The following is an 18823-nucleotide window of genomic DNA, read 5'->3' on the forward strand; positions in this document are numbered from 1 at the left end:
AGCAGTATCTCCCAAAGTTGGTGTTCACGCCCAAAGAATGCTCCAAGATCTGTCCCTGCTGAAGATGACACAGCTGTGGATGGAACAGAACCAGCAGGGTGCGTCCTACACACTGGATCCTTCACAAGAATCCCCTGGATGTACTAAACACTGAATTCTTTCAGTCTTTCTTGCAAGACTGATGTCAAGAACTGGTTTCTTGACTTTCTTTTCTGCAAAGATCAAATCTTGCAACAATGCAGATGGCGGCGGTAGGAGGAGATTTCCAGAAACGAAAAGGCTGAACTGTTTTCTTTTCTGGAGAGAATGAGATCTAATCTCAATTCGCAGGAACCTTTCTTGCTTACCAGAACCTCTTGGATCGAAATCTGATTTCCCTGTCTTGGTCCATTCGAAAAACTCCTCTCTTTTCTTCTTGATTAAGAAATCTCCTAATTAGGAGTTATCCCAATCCAAATCAGTATTTGGATAGGGGATAATCTTAATCCCTTTCCCAGATAGAGTTAGCTTACTCCTGATCTTATCAGGAGGTTACCAGATTCAAATCTGATTTGAATTTGGTCTCTAAGAGTGGATAAGGCTAAGAGCCCAATCCTTTTTGCTAACTTCAATCTCAAATTCGCCCCATTGATGGGTGATCATATCAGCCCACTTCGAAATGGGCTTTTGGCCCATTAAGTATTCAGTGTTTAATTAGTTTCCAATCTGCTGCCCAGTTGGGCTTCTTTGTATGGCGTGGGACCCAAGCATTGATCTACACACCAGCCACATGGGTTCGGCCCAGCCTTTAATACAAGGCCCAGCCGAGTTCACTGAAAATCTCAATGAACCCCTTGAGTCCATCGTATGAACCCTATGGGCCCAACACTTACATTAAGTGGTCCCTGGGCCAAGCCATCTTATAAAAACCCAGGGACTGTGGGCAGGTGCAAGATTAGCCCATTAGGTATTATCCTAAATGGTCTTACACTTAACCTCTCAGCCCTTAATGATCAAGCACTGCCCGACAAGAGAGGACCTCTCCCTCGGCTGCAAGGAACAGTGCCGCACTCTCCTCTCACATGGATCCCGGGAATTAAAACCATTTGCAAACATTTTGAAACCGTACATATATATGTAAATATATTAATTTTGCAAAAACAAAATTCCAACGATTGAAATCAACTGCCGGCAGTTTGGTTTCCGTCAGAGAGAGTGCATTCCCGATCATTACCCTTTGTCCGACAAAGTGGCTGATTCTGTCACTATGACCACCCACTCAGATGAATTCTCAAACTGCCCCAACATACCCAGGTTTTGATCCCCACTATGGATCTCACTGATTGGCATATCAAAGGCAGCCTGATCCAGCACCTAGTGAAGTGTCATAATCGAGTCTAGGGGTCAGGTGTAACTTTCCAGTTTTGCCCATCTATCTCCAAGGTCCAGGGCAAGATTGGAAATCTGGTCCGGTTCAAGGATTCAAGTAATCCCATGCTGTATGTGCCTCGGGTCTTACCCTGATGGCTGAGACAGGCCATCCCAGCACTTGGTGGCACACCAGTATCAGCCTTGGCAGGATAAATCTCCCCAGACTTATCCAACGGCTGTGAACATTTAAAACTAACATGAGTCTCTACAAATGTCCAGTTTTAGGGTTTTACACAGAATTAAACCAAACAACATGAATCAAACATGCACTTTATTTATTTCCACTAAATAACAAAAGTACATCAAAATGATTGAAGCTAAGGGCATACAAAACTGTCTAACAGCTCCCACTTGCACTTAGGTCCAATCTGGTACAAGCCGGAGTCCCATACTTTCCACGTGTTTCTCAAACACCTTCTGTGTCAGTGGCTTGGTCAATGGGTCTGCCACATTATCCGCTGATGCTACCTTTTGAATTAGGACGTCCCCTCTACCAACGATCTCCCGCAGTACATGGTACTTCCTCTCGATGTGCTTTGACTTCGAGTGGGCCCGAGGCTCTTTAGCCTGGGCGATCGCTCCATTGTTGTCACACAACAACGGGATGGGTGATGTGCTGGATGGAATCGCTCCCAATTCGTGTATGAATTTCTTCATCCACACGGCTTCCTTGGCAGCTTCACTTGCGGCAATGTACTCGGCCTTGGTTGTGGAGTCTGCAGTGGACCCCTGTTTGCTGCTTTTCCAGCAAACAGCACACGATCCTATCGTGAAAACATACCCAGATGTAGACTTTCTATCATCTGGATCCGACTGGAAATCGGCATCGGTATACCCTAGAACTTGCAGTGAACTACCATCGAATACCAGACAAAACTCTTTCGTCCTTCGAAGGTATTTGAGTATGTTCTTCACAGCAGTCCAATGCTCCTGTCCTGGGTTTGCCTGGAATATGCTTACCACACTCACCGCCTGAGCTATGTCCGGGCGAGTGCACAACATGGCATACATGATGCTCCCCACAGCTGTGTCATCTTCAGCAGGGACAGATCTTGGAGCATTCTTTGGGCGTGAACACCAACTTTGGGAGATACTGCTTCTCCGGATCAGGTATAATCCTCCCATTTATCTTTTGGTACAGATCTGATTTGATTAGGGTTCAAGTAGATCCTTGAATATTGTATTCTAAATTCAGGGAATATGATTCCCAGTTGGGAGAAGGTAGGAAATTTTTGAAATTCGCCCCACCCATTCCGCAACCTTTATGGCGTCCATTAGATGGATCCTACCATTCTTTCATTAGGGACACTGAGCTTGAATCCATCGATCATCTACTTTTGTAGTGTTTAAGGTCATGGAACCATGTTGGGTTGCAAAACCGGAGGTTCAGTGTTGCTCAAGTTGACCCCTCTATGGGTCTCCCTCCTTTAGAGAATACCTAGTTTCACTACTTAAACAACCCCAGAAATGAGAATACCTAGTGTTGATGCTCAGATTGGCCGAGGGCAATAAAGTAAATTTGCTCTTGAGCTTCGAAAAGGAATGCCAAAGGCTTTGAGGGTCCAGAGGAGATGGGCCGAAGTTGAGGGCTGGAGGCCGAGGCGGATTTCTCCTTCGGATACTGTAGAGGCCGACGGTTAGTATTGAGAAGGGCGTCCGAAGAGGGGCGAGATACGGCTCCTATGGTAGTGAATCTGCAAGGGAGAAGGTTTCAGAGGCCGCAGGTGGAAACCCAAGGTGAAGACACTGACGGTCAAGTTAGCATGTGCACAAGGGTAAGCAGTAAGTCTAGAGCAGGGGCGGTCCAGACGAGGTCTCAAATAGTGTTAAGTCCTTAGAGGAAAGAGCACTAGAGGTCACAAAGGTTTCGAATCCCTTACCTTGTGGGGGGTGCCTTGCATTTATAGTCGGAGTTGCCAGGTGTAGTTAGGATCGGATGGTCCAGATGCAAGCCGTACGAGGTCCTGGCGAGATGTTCTACCAAAGCCACATGGTGCCCTATAATTGGGTCCACCTGGTTTGCATCGGGTAACCCTGAGTGTTCTCATGGAGAGCTTATGCTGGCGCTCTCTAGTCAACATGCATCAGCCCTATATAGGCCAGCCGAATGCGCCTACATCACCTAGCTTCCCTCCTTTTGGTTTTGTTATGCAGTTTTCAGAAACGAGAACAAATTAACCACAGAAACATTCATGTTGAGGAACATAACCCCCTTAAACAATTCATGGCAGGATCCAAATAATACATAATAATAACCAAAATATAATATATATTCATGTTTGTGTTTTGAAAATGATCTTTTTGTTGGATTCAAAAATGAGATTATTTTCCTCAAGCTGAATTTTCTGACTTTACTAAGTTTAGAAAACGTGTGTATCAAGAGTGCATTTTGTTTTTTTGCTAAGACTACCACTCATGTTAGAGAATATAACCCCTTCACACTTCATGGAAGGACCCATTTAATGCCATATTCTAATAACCGAAGAACTATGACAATTAGTTTAGAAGCTCCAAAACAAAGCGTAGTTCTGCTTGGTCTATAAGATGTTTTCCTACATAGTTGAGCTATTACTTTGGCATATCTTATATAGTTATGTTACTAAATTAGTTGAACTAATTGATTTAAACATTCATAACAATAGCTTATCATCGTTTCGGGGTTTTCTCCAACTTGAATTATTTTTGTTGTTACAAGCTCTAAAAACAGAATAGAAACCAGTTGATTTGAAACAAATTAGATTTTAAAACAAACACACAGAAAATGTGTTCTTTGTTTTCAAAATTGAAATAAAAAAAATGTTTAATTTCTGACTTAAAGAACATGCTTTTATTTGATTATTTAATATTATATTCCATAAATCATATAATTCTTATACTACAAAATGTTTAAAGAACATGCTTTCATTTGTTTTTTTTTCGCTGATGCGTGTGACAATTTCAGAAACGAATAAAAATAAAAACGCTCACATAACACTCCCTAAAATTAACATTAACATGCTGATCCCTCAATTTCAAATTGAAAACTATATTTTGGAATAAAAAAAAAAAAAGAAATCTAACTTTGCTAGGAATGACAAAAATATTCACCCACATTTTAAAACAATAATAATTTCTACTCAATTTTGCTTCTATTATTTGCTTAAAGTAACTATTCATCCATTAGAATTCCATGACCAACAAAAGTCATGTCTTGTATGGCTATTTAAATTCAACAGGAAGCTAGAAAATCAGTTGCATTAATTTGACGTTAAACAACTAAATATGTGGTTGAAATCATTATGGCTGTATTTGATTTGAAAGAAAAGGTGGTTTAAGGTAAGGAAGCCCTAGAATGGACTATTGGCAAGACGAAGGCAATATGGTTGTCGCATACTTCAGCGTTTTTTATTTATTTATTTATTTTTGAGTTGACGATGTAAAGTCAACTCCCTTAGAGAGAGGGAGTTGTCAATGAGGTCGATGATGATAAGGTATTATTGGCGGTCTACCACTATGGTCGTTTATAGTTGAAATTCTTGAATTTCGGCCTCATAACTTTCACACTACAAGATAATGTCTATGCAAAACTGATGGTGGTTGAAATCACTTGGCATCCTTTTCCGTAGGCCAAGCTCTCAACATTTTAACCTACAGAATGACGCGTATTACGTACATGTCCATTGATCTGAACTATTTTTTTTTTCTTTTTAATTTGATCTATATTTATTTGACAGTCATTATCTATATTATAAATTTAGCGATTTTTATTTTATTCCATAAAGAACTTATTTTTTGATAATTAGAATTTTTTATTTGATTTAAAAGATTAAACCAGATATTATCTAGAAGAATTAAGCATTTTAAATCTGTGCCTATTGGTATTCGTATGTAGGTTTTGGTTGGGCCTCTAGGCTCTAGCTTCTTAATTAGTAGGTAGGGGTGAACAAATGGGTAGCTTCTACCTAAAACTGACTGAAACCGACCTCGAATCCACCTTGAACTGACCCACTACAATCTGTTACAAGGTAGGGTCTAGTTATAAATTCATGGAATGGAACCCCCACCCAGACTGATTCCAGGGTCTAAGGGTTTACCCAACCTAATGAACCAATTTTGGTTGGCCTTGGTGGAACCTACCTTGGAACCAAACTTGTCTTGAAATAAATCCCAAAATACTTTTGGGATGTAAAGATTTGAACCCAAGCTCTCATGGTTACAAAGGTGTCTCACTTGACCATTGAGTTATTTAAGTTATTTGATCTATATTTTTATTTTAATATTTGAATGTGTATAATTAGTAATGTAAAAGGCAATATTTACAAAGTTTATATTTAGAATATAAGTTTTGAATCATATAATGATTGTCTATGAAGTGGGTAGAGAGAGAGCCAGGGGTCCAAGGGGAGCAATGCCCCCCCCCCTCCTATGGTCAAGAAATCCCCATTGTAATATGGTACTAGCGGGATCCATGCGGTGCATGTATATAATAATTAATAATTTAAATTTTATATACTACTTTTCATAATTTTTTGCAATACAAAATTAACAATAATTAATTTTAAATAGGGTTGTTTCTCAAACTTAGGGATGGCAATTTTCGTCATTCCCTTCCCCAATCCCTTCTTGAATGGGGTAGGGATGGAGATGATTTTCACCATGTGGGGATGGAGATGGAGAATTTTCATCCCCGTTGGCAAGGACAGTGCACGGACAAGGAGAGCACTCCCAATCCCGTAGGGACCCCAATCTATGCCCCATGGGATCTCTACTAATATATATGTATATATATGCATACGTTTATATATGTATATATGTTAATACTTTTAAAAATATGGTTGAATATGTTTGAATCTTTTCTAGTAGGATTGTAAATTTTAATTATTTTATTTTTATTTTTTAAATAAAATAAAAAGAAGAAACATAATGGTTGACATTATAAAGAATCATGGGGAGTGGGGATCCCTGTGGAGATGAGTTTGGGGATAATTTTGTCCCAATTAACAGGGATGGGGACGGGGACAAGGATGGGGATTTTCGTAGTGACAGGGATGGGGAGAGTCTCCCCGTCCCCACCCCGCCCCGTTGCCATTCCTAATCCAATATTTCTTAGGTTAAAATATTTTATATCATAAATTTAGTTTTTAATTTTTTTTAATATTGCCATTGTAATTTTTTAAATTTAAGTTTTTAAGTTTCAATCTTTTGAACTGACCAACCAAACCCAAAATTGACACAAAATGGTATAACACGAGTGACCAACTCCCCAACCTAACCAAGTCGATTTGGTTGGCCAAACAGCCTACAATTGAACCAAACCAACCCGTGAACAATAGTTAAATCTCTAATAATTATTAAAAAATTATAGTGAAAATACAAAATAAATTAAATTTAAAAAGATAAATAATAGTAGTTTAAACTCCAATAACTATTGAAAATATATTTATCACAAAAAACAATAAATAATTACTAAAATACAATAAATATTAATTTTACTCTATATAAATATATAATAAATATAGATTAAGTTTTTAAAATTATTATTAATAAACGTTATTTTTTCTGAAAGTTATTTTCTAGAATTATTAATTGGTATAAATGAAATTTGTTATTTACAATATTATTTATTTATTTATTTAAATAATATCATTATTTAAATTTTAAAAATTTAATTACTTATTGAATTTAATAATCCATAAAATTATAGTACTATTAACACATAATTTTGTTATTCTAACTATTTAAAATCTAGTTATGTTAAATAGTTCATTCTTTCAAATATTTAGTTATTTAACTAAATAGTTAAAATCTTAATCTATTTATTATAATTGAAAGTTATTCAATAACCATTTAAAATATATTGTTAATTGATTTAAAATTTTAATTTTAATACTTTTTTATTTAAGATATTTAGTTATTGAAATATTTAAATAATATTTCATTTTTTAATGTTAGATTTTATTTTTAAAATAACATTTAGATTGAATATTCTAGAAAATAATAATTTATATTGTTTGCATGTAATTCGGTGATGAATTTTGTAAAAAAATATAATTATTAATAATATGAATATTATTAAATAAATTATAATTTATTTTTGTCTTTTTTAATAAATATATTAAAGTTATTATATTATTTTTTAGAATATTTAAATAATTCTTAAACTTTTTAATTCAAACTTTCTTTATATAGATGTAAAAAAAAGTGTGGGAGAAGATAAGAATTAGGGATAATTTAGGAGAGAAACTCTCTACTAAATTAGAGATAATAACTTTGGAGAAAGTTGGGGATTGTGGGGGAGTTTGTTTAGGATGATTTTTTTTTGGGAAAGTAGAGTTTAGAATTTTATAATTGGTAGTTTTAAAAATGATATGGATCAAAAAAGTAAAAAATTCAGAAAAGGAGAAAATTTATAGACTTCTTTCTTTTCATATCCATTATTTATTCCCCCTACAACAAATCCACTTCAGATTTTGCCCCTTATAAAAATTTCTTGGCATTGGCCCCTAGAACTGGGTCCATACAAAGTCTATAAATCTAGAGAACCCAAATCAGCTATTAGTCAGTTATTGGAAGAGCTATCTACTCACCATCTTTAAATAGCTTATTTGAGCACTTCAAATGAGTAGTTGAACCAATTGAGCTGAATTTTCAACTCAACCTGTAAGTACTTGTTATCTATGAAGAGATGAGAGATCCATCATTGGAATGGCCAAACCTTGTAGGAAGGTTGGGCGAAATTTCAAAAGTTTCTCTCTCTCCCATCTTGGAATTGCATTCCCTATTTTAGAAAACTGTATTTTCAATGATCAATCTTGAAGCCAAAACCATACCAGATCTGAAACCAAAAGGGAGGAGAGGGATATACTTGATACAAAGTAGCAATAACTCCCGATGAAAGTGTTCACGCCCAAGGAGAAGACCCAAACCCACTTCCACTGAAAATTACACAGTGTGTGATGAAGCAGGATCAACAGGATTACTCTTCAGCAAGAACCAAGATTCTTCAACAGGAATCGAACAGGGGCTGGTTCACTGCAAAAACGCAGGTTCACTACACCAATCAAGATTTTGATCTCTAGTTGTATGAACAACCCATAAATCAAGAAAAATATAAAGAACAATTCTAAATAAAATTCAGATTTATAAAATTTAATTTCAGACCATTCACCCTCTATCTAGAAAACAATTTTCCAGAAAAAACCCTAATCTACGCAAATCGGGTAGAACGCCTTCTGGCCATTTGCGCAGGTTCAGATCTACATTAATTTGGTTCAAGACTTGAACCTGGCTCTGATACCACTAAAGGGATTAGAGATCCATCATATGGATGGCCGAACCCTACAGGAAGGTTGGGCGAAATTTCAAAATTTCCTCTCCCCTCATCTGGGAATCGCATTCCATATTTTAGAAAATATGCATTTTCAAGAATCAATCTTGAATCATAAATTGAACCAAATCTGAAAATAGAAACAGGAGAGGGATATACCTAATACAGAGAAACAATATCTCCCAATGGAGGTGTTCACGCCCAAGGAAGGAACCAAAAACTACTCCCACTGAAGATGGCGCAGTGTAGGATGGAGCAGAATCAGCAATGTTCGTCTAATGAACCGAACCCTTCACAAGAATTTGTTGCAGGCTGTGTGCACAACTTCAGATCAGCCTTTCCCCAAAGGCTGATATCAAGATCCAATCTTGATCGTTCCTGCTAGAAAGAGGAGATCGAACTGGCAGTTATAGCAACGACAAGAAGGAGGCGGCAAGGAGAAAATAGCATAGTCTCACTGGGTGCTATGTTCTCTCTGGATTTGAGAATGTGATGATCTTTTAAAAGCTGCCACCCCCTTCTCCTTTTATATCCTTAAAGGGATCAGCTCCTAATCCCATTAGGAGTTGCGAATCCAAATTATATTTGGATCTGAATTCCCTTTAAGAGAAAAGGATAGACCCTTATCTTATCTGCAAATTAGATCAGCCCTCTCCTAATCTTATCAAGAGGTTTCCAGATCTGAATCTGTATTCAGATTTGGACTCTCTCAGTGAATAGGGTAAGAGCTTATCCTATTTACTAATCTAATCTCATATTCGCCCCTTTATTTAACTAATCAAATAAGCCCAGTTCGAAATGGGCTTCAGGCCCAATAAGTATATGTGCCCACTTAGCCTTCCAAACTGCTGCCCAGTTGGGCTTCCTTGTATGGCATGGGACCCAAGCATTGAACTACACATTAGCCACAAGAGTCTGGCCCAGCCTTTGTTACAAGGCCTAGCCGAATTCACAGGAAAACACAGTGAACCCCTTGAGTCTATCACATGGACTCTATGGGCCCAACACTTACACTAAGTGGTCCCTAGGCCAAGCCACCTTGTAACACCCAGGGACTATGGGCAGATGCAAGATTAGCCAATTAGGTATTACCCTCAATGGTCTTACACTTAACCTCTCAGCCCATAATGATCATACACTGCTCGATGATAGCTATGAATATACAACCCTAGCAAGTGCACTAGTTATCAAGTAGTATAATAATATCGTTCCCACAGGGATTTAACAAAATAAGTATTAGAATCACAGTCTTCCCTAATTATTTGAACAATCGAAATTCAGATTTTAGGAAGCAAGAACTACTGAAAATAAAACTGGAAAAAGAAAATAAAAGCAAGGGTGATCATTAATCGAATATGCAAATGATGAAATCGCTAGGACTTTTGGTCCACCTAACCAATGTAATGAATATTGATGGGTTCGATTAACCAAGACTAATTGTCATTCCCATAAGCTAAGATTTTCCCAATTTTCTTTAATATCCTCTCTCGAGATATACTAAACCTACGCCCATCAGGTAACCCTTTCGATCTCTCGACTAGAGCTTTCAAGATGGAAGTGCATTAAGTCCAAGAAAATCATTAAATTTAGATGAATCATGCATATATATATATATCTCTATATACCATTCAATTCACACTATAAATTATTCTGTCAATTATGTGAATTCCTCTCTCAATTCATTCACATAACCCAAATCAGTTAAGAGGTGGCCAAGCTCTTAATTGCATTAAGCACAATAATTCATAGATTATATGGAAATCACAATCTTGGATAAATCAAGAAGATAAAAATATATTCATTTACATGGTTAGGCTTTTCATAGCCCTAGAAAGAAACAAATCAGTTCATGATGGAAGAATTAAAGCAAACAAAGGGGAAGAAAGAACTCTTGAATTTGCCCATGGTGCTGAGATCTCCTCTTCTTGCCGTCACCTTCTTCTTGAAGTTTCTTGAATTCTTGAACCTTTCTTGAACCCTTCTTGACTGATTGCTCATTGCTTCTTGATTCAAATCAGAAATTGAGTGATTCAGTGATGCCTAAAGCTGGTCCGCCCCCTCCTTTATATAGCTTAAAGGGGAGGGGGTGGTCTCCTACTTCCTCTTGAAATTGATCTTTACAAGAATAGAAAGTCATATCCTAATTCTAATCTTATCTTTTTATCTAATGAACTCAATCTTCTTATCTCTCTAAGATTACATCAAGAATTTAGATCTGGAAGGACTCTTCGCAGTTTCTTGTTCTTGGATTCGTATTAGACCTCCTCTGCAAATTGGGCTTCAGCCAGGCTTTTCTGCAAGTTGGGCTTCAGCTGCGGATTGGGCCTTCCTGTGAATTTTCCCCAACGTTGGGCCCGGATTTGACTTCGATGTATGCCGAATCTGCGAAAGCTCAAAACATGAAAGTTGTGTCTTTTTCTCTTATCTTTCCAGTGGATCTTGAATCAGCCCATTCGGAGTTTGGATACGCGAGTTAGACCCAGATTACTGAATGATGTCGAAACTATGAAAAATCATCCGATTTGCCTTTCTTTGCTCTTGATGCCTTCTTTCATGCCCTAAACAGAAAATATGAGTCCACTTAGATACTAATTTGGTATAAAAGACATAATAATTGGGGATAAAAATATGATAATTTCTACTCTCATCAAATCCCCCACACATAAACTCTTGCCCGTCCTCGAGTAAGACAAAACTTAAAATTAAAACAAGAACAAGCTAACTAAAAGATTGTTTTGGATTTTTCTCAACAGGATATTTGTTCTCCCGCATGCCTGGATCCAATATTAATGGTCCTTCCAGTCGTTCATTTCTTTTCCTCTTTAACTTGTCAAAGAATAATCTTAAATCGCCAATTCACATGTCCCAAGTGAGATCGACAATTAAGGGAAATAAGCATCTCTTCGCATGAATAATTTAGGGCTAGAGTAAGCTTTCCTTGTTTTCATAATCACATGCAACAAGATTCAAAACAATTACCCTCTCACAATTTTTTAGAACGAAACAAGGAATGTTATTACCATAAACTTGCTTATATATCACATCTCCACCACTTATCATGAGTCCAATGCATCAAAAGGTGAATGCAGGTTTGGGACTAGGGATGAGCGCATTTTATGCTCCATCTCACCCTTATTCTTTTAGTGTGAGTGCATTTTATGCTCCATCTCACACTAGCTCCTTTTTTTTTTCTCGGTGTGAGTGCATTTTATGCTCCATCTCACACGAGTGTTTTTTTTTTTTTTTGGGGATAACACATTCCAATACATGAACTCATTATCGTGGTCTCAACATGCCTAACAAAACAAGTTCTGCAATAATCAAAACATATTTGTCCGTTAGAAACCAAATGCTCACAAGGGTTAAATCCGTATTGCATCTTGCCCGTTGATCATTCAAACTACTGAGATACCTTCCATAGCCAAAAATTTCAACTAGATTTGCCTGCATCCTTTCCTGTCTGTCCCACCTAAGCACATGATTCAGGGTGATTTGCAATCATTCAAAAACAAGTCTCTGAGGAGCAGAAATTTCAAAAGGAAAGGTTAAAAAGTGATGATTAAAGCATTCTAGAGTCCGAAAAATTTTTTCAACCCCTTAATCCTCCCCCACACTTAAGATATGCATTGTCCTCAATGTATAGAATATGCATAACAAGAACAAGGAGAGAAAGATTTAAGAGGACTTCCCTGAATGCCTTGTTGAGATCATGCAGATGTGAGATACGAAAAAAAAAAACACACTCAAGAAAACTGAACAAAACAAACAACTAAACTTAATGGGTTGCCTCCCATAAGCGCTCGTTTTAAGTCATGAGCTTGAATTTCACCTTTCCTTCATGGCGGTTTCAAGGAGAAAACAGACCCATGGTGGATGGGTTGTTCTTCTTTGATGTAATGCTTCCACCACTGTCCATTTACCTTGAATGTACTCCCATTATGTATTTCAATCACTCCATGAGGGAATACTTTAGCCCCTTTAAAGGGTCCACCCCACTTGGTTTTTAACTTCCGATGTTTCCCCCTTTCATCCTTCATAGGTGGGTTTAAACCTAGAATAGGGACCTGCACAATAGATGTAAGGGGTTTTGTGTGAGATGGAGGTAAAGATGCGTTATGAATTGTAATTTCAAAAGAATATGGCTCAGAAGTCAAATTTCGCAATTCTGATTTCAGTACAAACTTCTACTCTGCTTGTTGCAATTTTTTAGGACTATTGTTAAGTGTAACTTTCAGCGTGTCTTCTGATTTAGATGTGTCTACTTCGGCTGCACCAACATTAATGCTATCGATTGCATAAATTTCATGTTCAATTGTGTTGGGATGTTCCATGGTTTTAAATACATTGAACACCACTTCTTCACCGTTGATTCTAAGGGTAAGTAGACCTTTTCGCACATCAATTAAAGCATCACCAGTAGCAAGAAAAGGTCTCCCTAAAATCAACGGCATTGTCCTATCTTCCTCCATATCCAACACAACAAAATCAGCAGGAATAATAAAATTGCCCACTTTGACCAAAACATCTTCTACTATTCCCCTAGGATATTTAATGCTTCTATCAGCTAATTCCAAGATAATAGTTGTAGATGTTAGTTCATGCAGTCCAAGTTTTTCAAAAATAGAATAAGGCATTAAATTTATACTAGCACCTAAATCACATAAAGCTTTTTCAAATTCAGTATTCCCTATGGTGCAAGGTATAGAAAAAGTCCCTGGATCCTTAAGCTTTGGTGGCAATTTCTTTTGAAGAATTGCTGAACATTCTTTGTTTAGTTTTACCATCTCACCATCCTCCCACTTTCTTTTGTTGGACATTACCTCTTTCAGGAATTTGACATACTTCGGCATCTGTGACAAAACATCAAGAAGAGGAAGGTTAATATGAATCTTTTTGAAAACTTCTAAAAATTTTTCAAATTGCTTATCTAATTTAGCCTTCAAGACTCTTCTTGGGTAGGGAATAGGAAGTTTAATTTCATGTAAATTCAGTTTAGGGGTACTTCCCTCATTCTCCTTTTGTAGATCGGCCACTTCAGCTTCCTTGTCCTTTCTTTGAATTTCGCCAACTATTTTCCCACTTCTTAAAGTTATGGCATTTACTTGCTCTTTGGGGTTCCTTTCTGTGTTGCTGGGTAGCCTTCCCTCTTTCCTTTCTGATAACATGCTTACAATCTGCCCCACTTGAACCTCTAAGTTTTTAATCGATGCTTCTTGCTCTTGGAACCTTGCTTCAGTGGCATTAATGAACTTAGAGATCATTTCCTCCAGATTGTTCTTTTTTTCTTGTGGGGGCGACTGTGGTTGGAAACCCATAGGTGCCTTTTGCTGATTGTTACTCCATGAGAAGTTCGGGTGATTCCTCCACCCTGGGTTGTATGTATTTGAATATGGGTTGTAGTTTGTCCTGCCAGCATGAGAGATAAAATTAGCATTCTCATGGGAAATAAAAGGACTATTTATTTGATAATCAGAATTGGCATGTCCTATTTGACCACATAAATCGCATGAGATGCTAGATGGTGTACTAATGGCTGCAATACTAAAATTATCCAGTCTCTTATTTAGATTGGCTATTTGTGAGATAGGGATGCAAAGGAATCTATGTGGTGTACTCCCCTTTGATTGGTTCGATCATTGCTCCACAGGTAGCTGTTTGATGCCATCTCCTCCACTAAGTCATATGCTTCCCTTGGAGTTTTCCTCATGATTGTACCACCTGCGGCTGCATCAATAATGAACCGGTTAGAGGGGGTAATACCATTATAAAAGGTTTGTATTTGTCGCCAAATTGGTATCCCATGGTGGGGACACTTCCTAAACATCTTCTTGAATCTTTCCCATGCTTTGTACAAGGATTCCCTCTCAAATTGAGAAAAGGTAGTAATATCATTAATTAACTTTGCTTTTTTGGAGGGTGGGAAATATTTAGCCAAAAATTTCTGAATAGATCATTCCAAGTAGTTATACTTCCTGCAGGGAGTGAGTTGAAACAATCTTTAACTCTATCACGCAATGAAAAAGGAAATAATCTTAGCCTAATAGCATCATCACTAACTCCATTATGTTTAAAGGTGTCACATATTTCAAGGAAGTTAACAATGTGTGCATTAGGGTCATCACTTGGTAACCCACTAAACTGAATACTAGTTTGGATCATTTGAATTATTGCAGGCTTTATTTCAAAATTATTGGCATGAATGGTAGGCTTGCAAATGCTGGATGTTGCCCCATCAATGTTTGGACAAACATAGTCCAAGAGGGTGTGATTTTCTTCTACCATCTCTCCTTCTATCTCTATGGCTGGTTCGCAACTAACAACCTCTTCTCTTGCTTTTCCTTCGTTGGCCCTTTGCAACAAGCAAAGGGTCCTTTCAACCTCAGGATCGAATTCTGCTAAACCTTCCTATCTAGTGCGTGTCATGCACTAGTAAATCTGAACTAGCAGAATTCGAACAAATAAATAAAAATAATAACAAAAATAAAAACAAATAAAAAGAAAATAATAACAGAAATAAAAGGTCCAAATTAATCAAGGTTAACAAATTCTAATATTATTTTAGGATTAAATCCCCGACAACAGCACCAAAAACTTGATAGCTATGAATATATAACCCTAGCAAGTGCACTAGTTATCAAGTAGTATAATAATATCGTTCCCACAGGGATTTAACAAAATAAGTATTAAAATCATAGTCTTCCCTAATTATTTGGACAATCGAAATTCAGATTGTAGGAAGCAAGAACTACTGAAAATAAAACTGGAAAAAGAAAATAAAAGCAAGGGTGATCACTAACCGAATATGCAAATGATGAAATAGCAAGGACCTTTGGTCCACCTAACCAATGTAATGAATATTGATGGGCTCGATTAACCGAGACTAATTGTCATTCCCATAAGCTAAGATTTTCCCAAATTTATTTAATATTCTCTCTCGAGATATACTAAACCTATGCCCATCAGGTAACCCTTCGATCTCTCGAGTAGAGCTCTCAAGATGGAAGTGCATTAAGTCCAAGAAAACCATTAAATTCAGATGAATCATGTATATATATCTCTATATACCATTCAATTCACACTATGAATTATTCTGTCAATTATGCGAATTCATCTCTCAATTCATTCACATAACCCAAATCAATTAAGAGGTGGCCAAGCTCTTAATTGCATTAAGCACAATAATTCATAGATTATATGGAAATCACAATCTTGGATAAATCAAGAAGATAAAAATATATTCATTAACATGGTTAGGCTTTCCATAGCCCTAGAAAGAAATAAATCAGTTCATGATGGAAGAATTAAAGCAAACAAAGGGGAAGAAAGAACTCTTGAATTCGCCCATGGTGCTGAGATCTCTTCTTCTTGCCGCCACCTTCTTCTTGAAGTTTCTTGAATTCTTGAACCTTTCTTGAACCATTCTTGACTGATTCCTCCTTGCTTCTTGATACAAATCAGAAATTGAGTGATTCAGTGATGCCTAAAGCTGGTCCGCCCCCTCCTTTATATAGCTTAAAGGGGAGGGGGTGGTCTCCTACTTCCTCTTGAAATTGATCTTTACAAGAATAGAAAGTCATATCCTAATTCTAATCTTATCTTTTTATCTAATGAACTCAATCTTCTTATCTCTCTAAGATTACATCAAGAATTTAGATCTGGAAGGACTCTTCTTAGTTTCTTGTTCTTGGATTCGTATTATACCTCCTCTGCGAATTGGGCTTCAGCCAGGCTTTTCTGCAAGTTGGGCTTCAGTTGCGGATTGGGCCTTCCTATGAATTTTCCCCGAGCTTGGGCCCGGATTTGACTTCGATGTATGCCGAATCTGCGAAAGCCCAAAACATGAAAGTTGTGGCTTTTTCTCTTTTCTTTCCAGTGAATCTTGAATCAGCCCATTCGGAGTTCGGATACGCGAGTTACATCCAGATTACTGAACGATGTCGAAATTGTGAAAAATCATCCGATTTGCCTTTCTTTGCTCCTGATGCCGTCTTTCATGCCCTAAACAGAAAATATGAGTCCAATTAGATACTAATTTGGTATAAAAGACATAATAATTGGGGATAAAAATATGATAAATTCTACTCTCATCACCCGACAAGAGAGGACCTCTCCCTCGGCTGCAAGGAACAGTGCTACACTCTCTTCTCACATGGATCCCGGGAATTTAAACCATTGCAAATATTTTGAAACTGTAATATATATATATTTATATCCGTATATAAATTATATTTTGCAAAACAAATCTCAACGATTGAAATCTGCTGCTGGCAATCTTGGTTTCCATCAGAGAGAGTGCATCCCCGATCATTACCTTTGTCTGACAAAAGGAGATGATCCTGTCACTATGATCACCCACTCAGATGAATTCTCGGACTATCCCAACATACACAGGTTTTGACCCCCACTAAGGATCTCATTGATTGGCATATCAAAGATAGCCCAATCCGACACCTAGTGCAGTATCATAATCGAGTCTAGGGGTCAGGTGTAACTTTCCAGTTTTGCCCACTAATCACCAAGGTCCAGGCAATACTGGAAATCTTGTCCAGTTTAGGGTTTCAAGTAAACCTACACTGCATGTACCTGGGGCCCCACCCTCAAAGCTGAGACAGGCCACCCCAACACTTGGCAGCACACCAGTGTCAGCCTTAACAAGATAAATCTCCCCAGACTTATCAAATGGCTGTGAACATTCTAAACTAACACGAGTCTCATAAGTGTCCAGTTTAAGGGTATTACACAGAAACACACCACTATAACATGAATCAAATATGTACTTTATTCATTTACAATAAATGTCATATTGTACATCAAATTGATTGGAGCTAAGGGCATACAACTATCTAGCAGCTCCCACTTGCACTTTGGTCCAATCTGCTATAAGCCGGAGTCCCAAACTATCCACGTATTTCTCAAACACTTTCTGTGTGAGTGGCTTAGTCGATGGGTTTGCTACATTCTCCGCTGATTCTACCTTCTGAATCAAGACGTCCCCTCTACCAACAATCTTCCATAGTAAGTGGTACTTCCTCTCGATGTGCTTCGACTTCGAGTGGGCCCGTAGCTCCTTAGCCTGAGTGATAGCTCCATTGTTGTCACACAACAACGGGATGGATGATGTGCTAGATGGAACTACTCCCAATTCATGAATGAAGTTTTTCATCCACACGGCTTCCTTGGCAACTTCACTTGCGGCAATGTATTCGACTTCGATTGTAGAGTTTGTCGTGGACCCCTGTTTGCTGCTTTTCCAGCAAACAACACAAGATCTTATCGTGAAAACATACCCAGATGTAGACTTTCTATCATCTGGATTCGACTGGAAACCGGCATCAATATACCCCTGGATCTGTATTGAGCTACCATCAAATACCATACAAAACTCTTTTGTCCTTCGAAGGTACTTAAGTATATTTTTCACAGCAGTCCAGTGCTCCTGCCCTGGGTTGGCCTGGAATCTACTTACCACACTCACTGCCTGAGCAATGTCAGGACGAGTGCACAACATGGCATACATGATGCTCACTACTGCTGAGGCATAGGGAACGTCCTTCATGCCCTCAATCTCCTGAGAAGTCTTGGGAGACATCTTCTTGGAGAGAGTGACTCCGTGCCTGAAAGGAACATTTCCCTTCTTGGAGTTCTCCATGCTGTATCTCTTGACAATTTTGTCAATGTAAGCAGATTGGGAAAATCCTATTATCCACTTCGATCTATCTCTATAGAGTCTAAGACCCAGTATATAGGAGGCTTCTCCAAGATCTTTCATAGAGAATTGCTATAAAAGCCATACTTTCACCGTAGTCAACATTCCTACGTCATTCCCAATGAGTAGAATGTCGTCTACATACAGAACGAGAAATGTAACCTTATCCCCACTGGAGTTCCTGTAAATACAGGGCTCATCCGGGTTCTGCTCAAAGTTAAACTTTTTTACGGTAGAGTCAAACCGGATGTTCCAACTCCTAGATGCTTGCTTAAGTCCATATATGGATTTATTCAACTTACATACCATGTGTTCCTAACCCGCAGCTATGAAACCTTGCGGTTGCTGCATATAGATATCTTCAGTAAGATCTCCATTCAGGAACGCAGTTTTGACATCCA

The 18823-nt window shown here is 37.9% G+C and overlaps 1 non-coding gene across 1 annotated transcript; it reads left to right on the forward strand.

Moving 5' to 3' along the window:
* The first annotated feature begins 14511 nt into the window (after positions 1-14511).
* On the forward strand, positions 14512-14618 carry LOC148790413 (small nucleolar RNA R71). Its single transcript, XR_016078993.1, has one exon. It is a non-coding gene; the product is annotated as a small nucleolar RNA R71 (small nucleolar RNA).
* Positions 14619-18823: the final 4205 nt, after the last annotated feature.

The sequence above is a fragment of the Nelumbo nucifera genome, chromosome 7 (assembly GCF_055504915.1).
Source record: "Nelumbo nucifera cultivar China Antique chromosome 7, China Antique-T2T, whole genome shotgun sequence".
Lineage (NCBI taxonomy): Eukaryota > Viridiplantae > Streptophyta > Magnoliopsida > Proteales > Nelumbonaceae > Nelumbo > Nelumbo nucifera.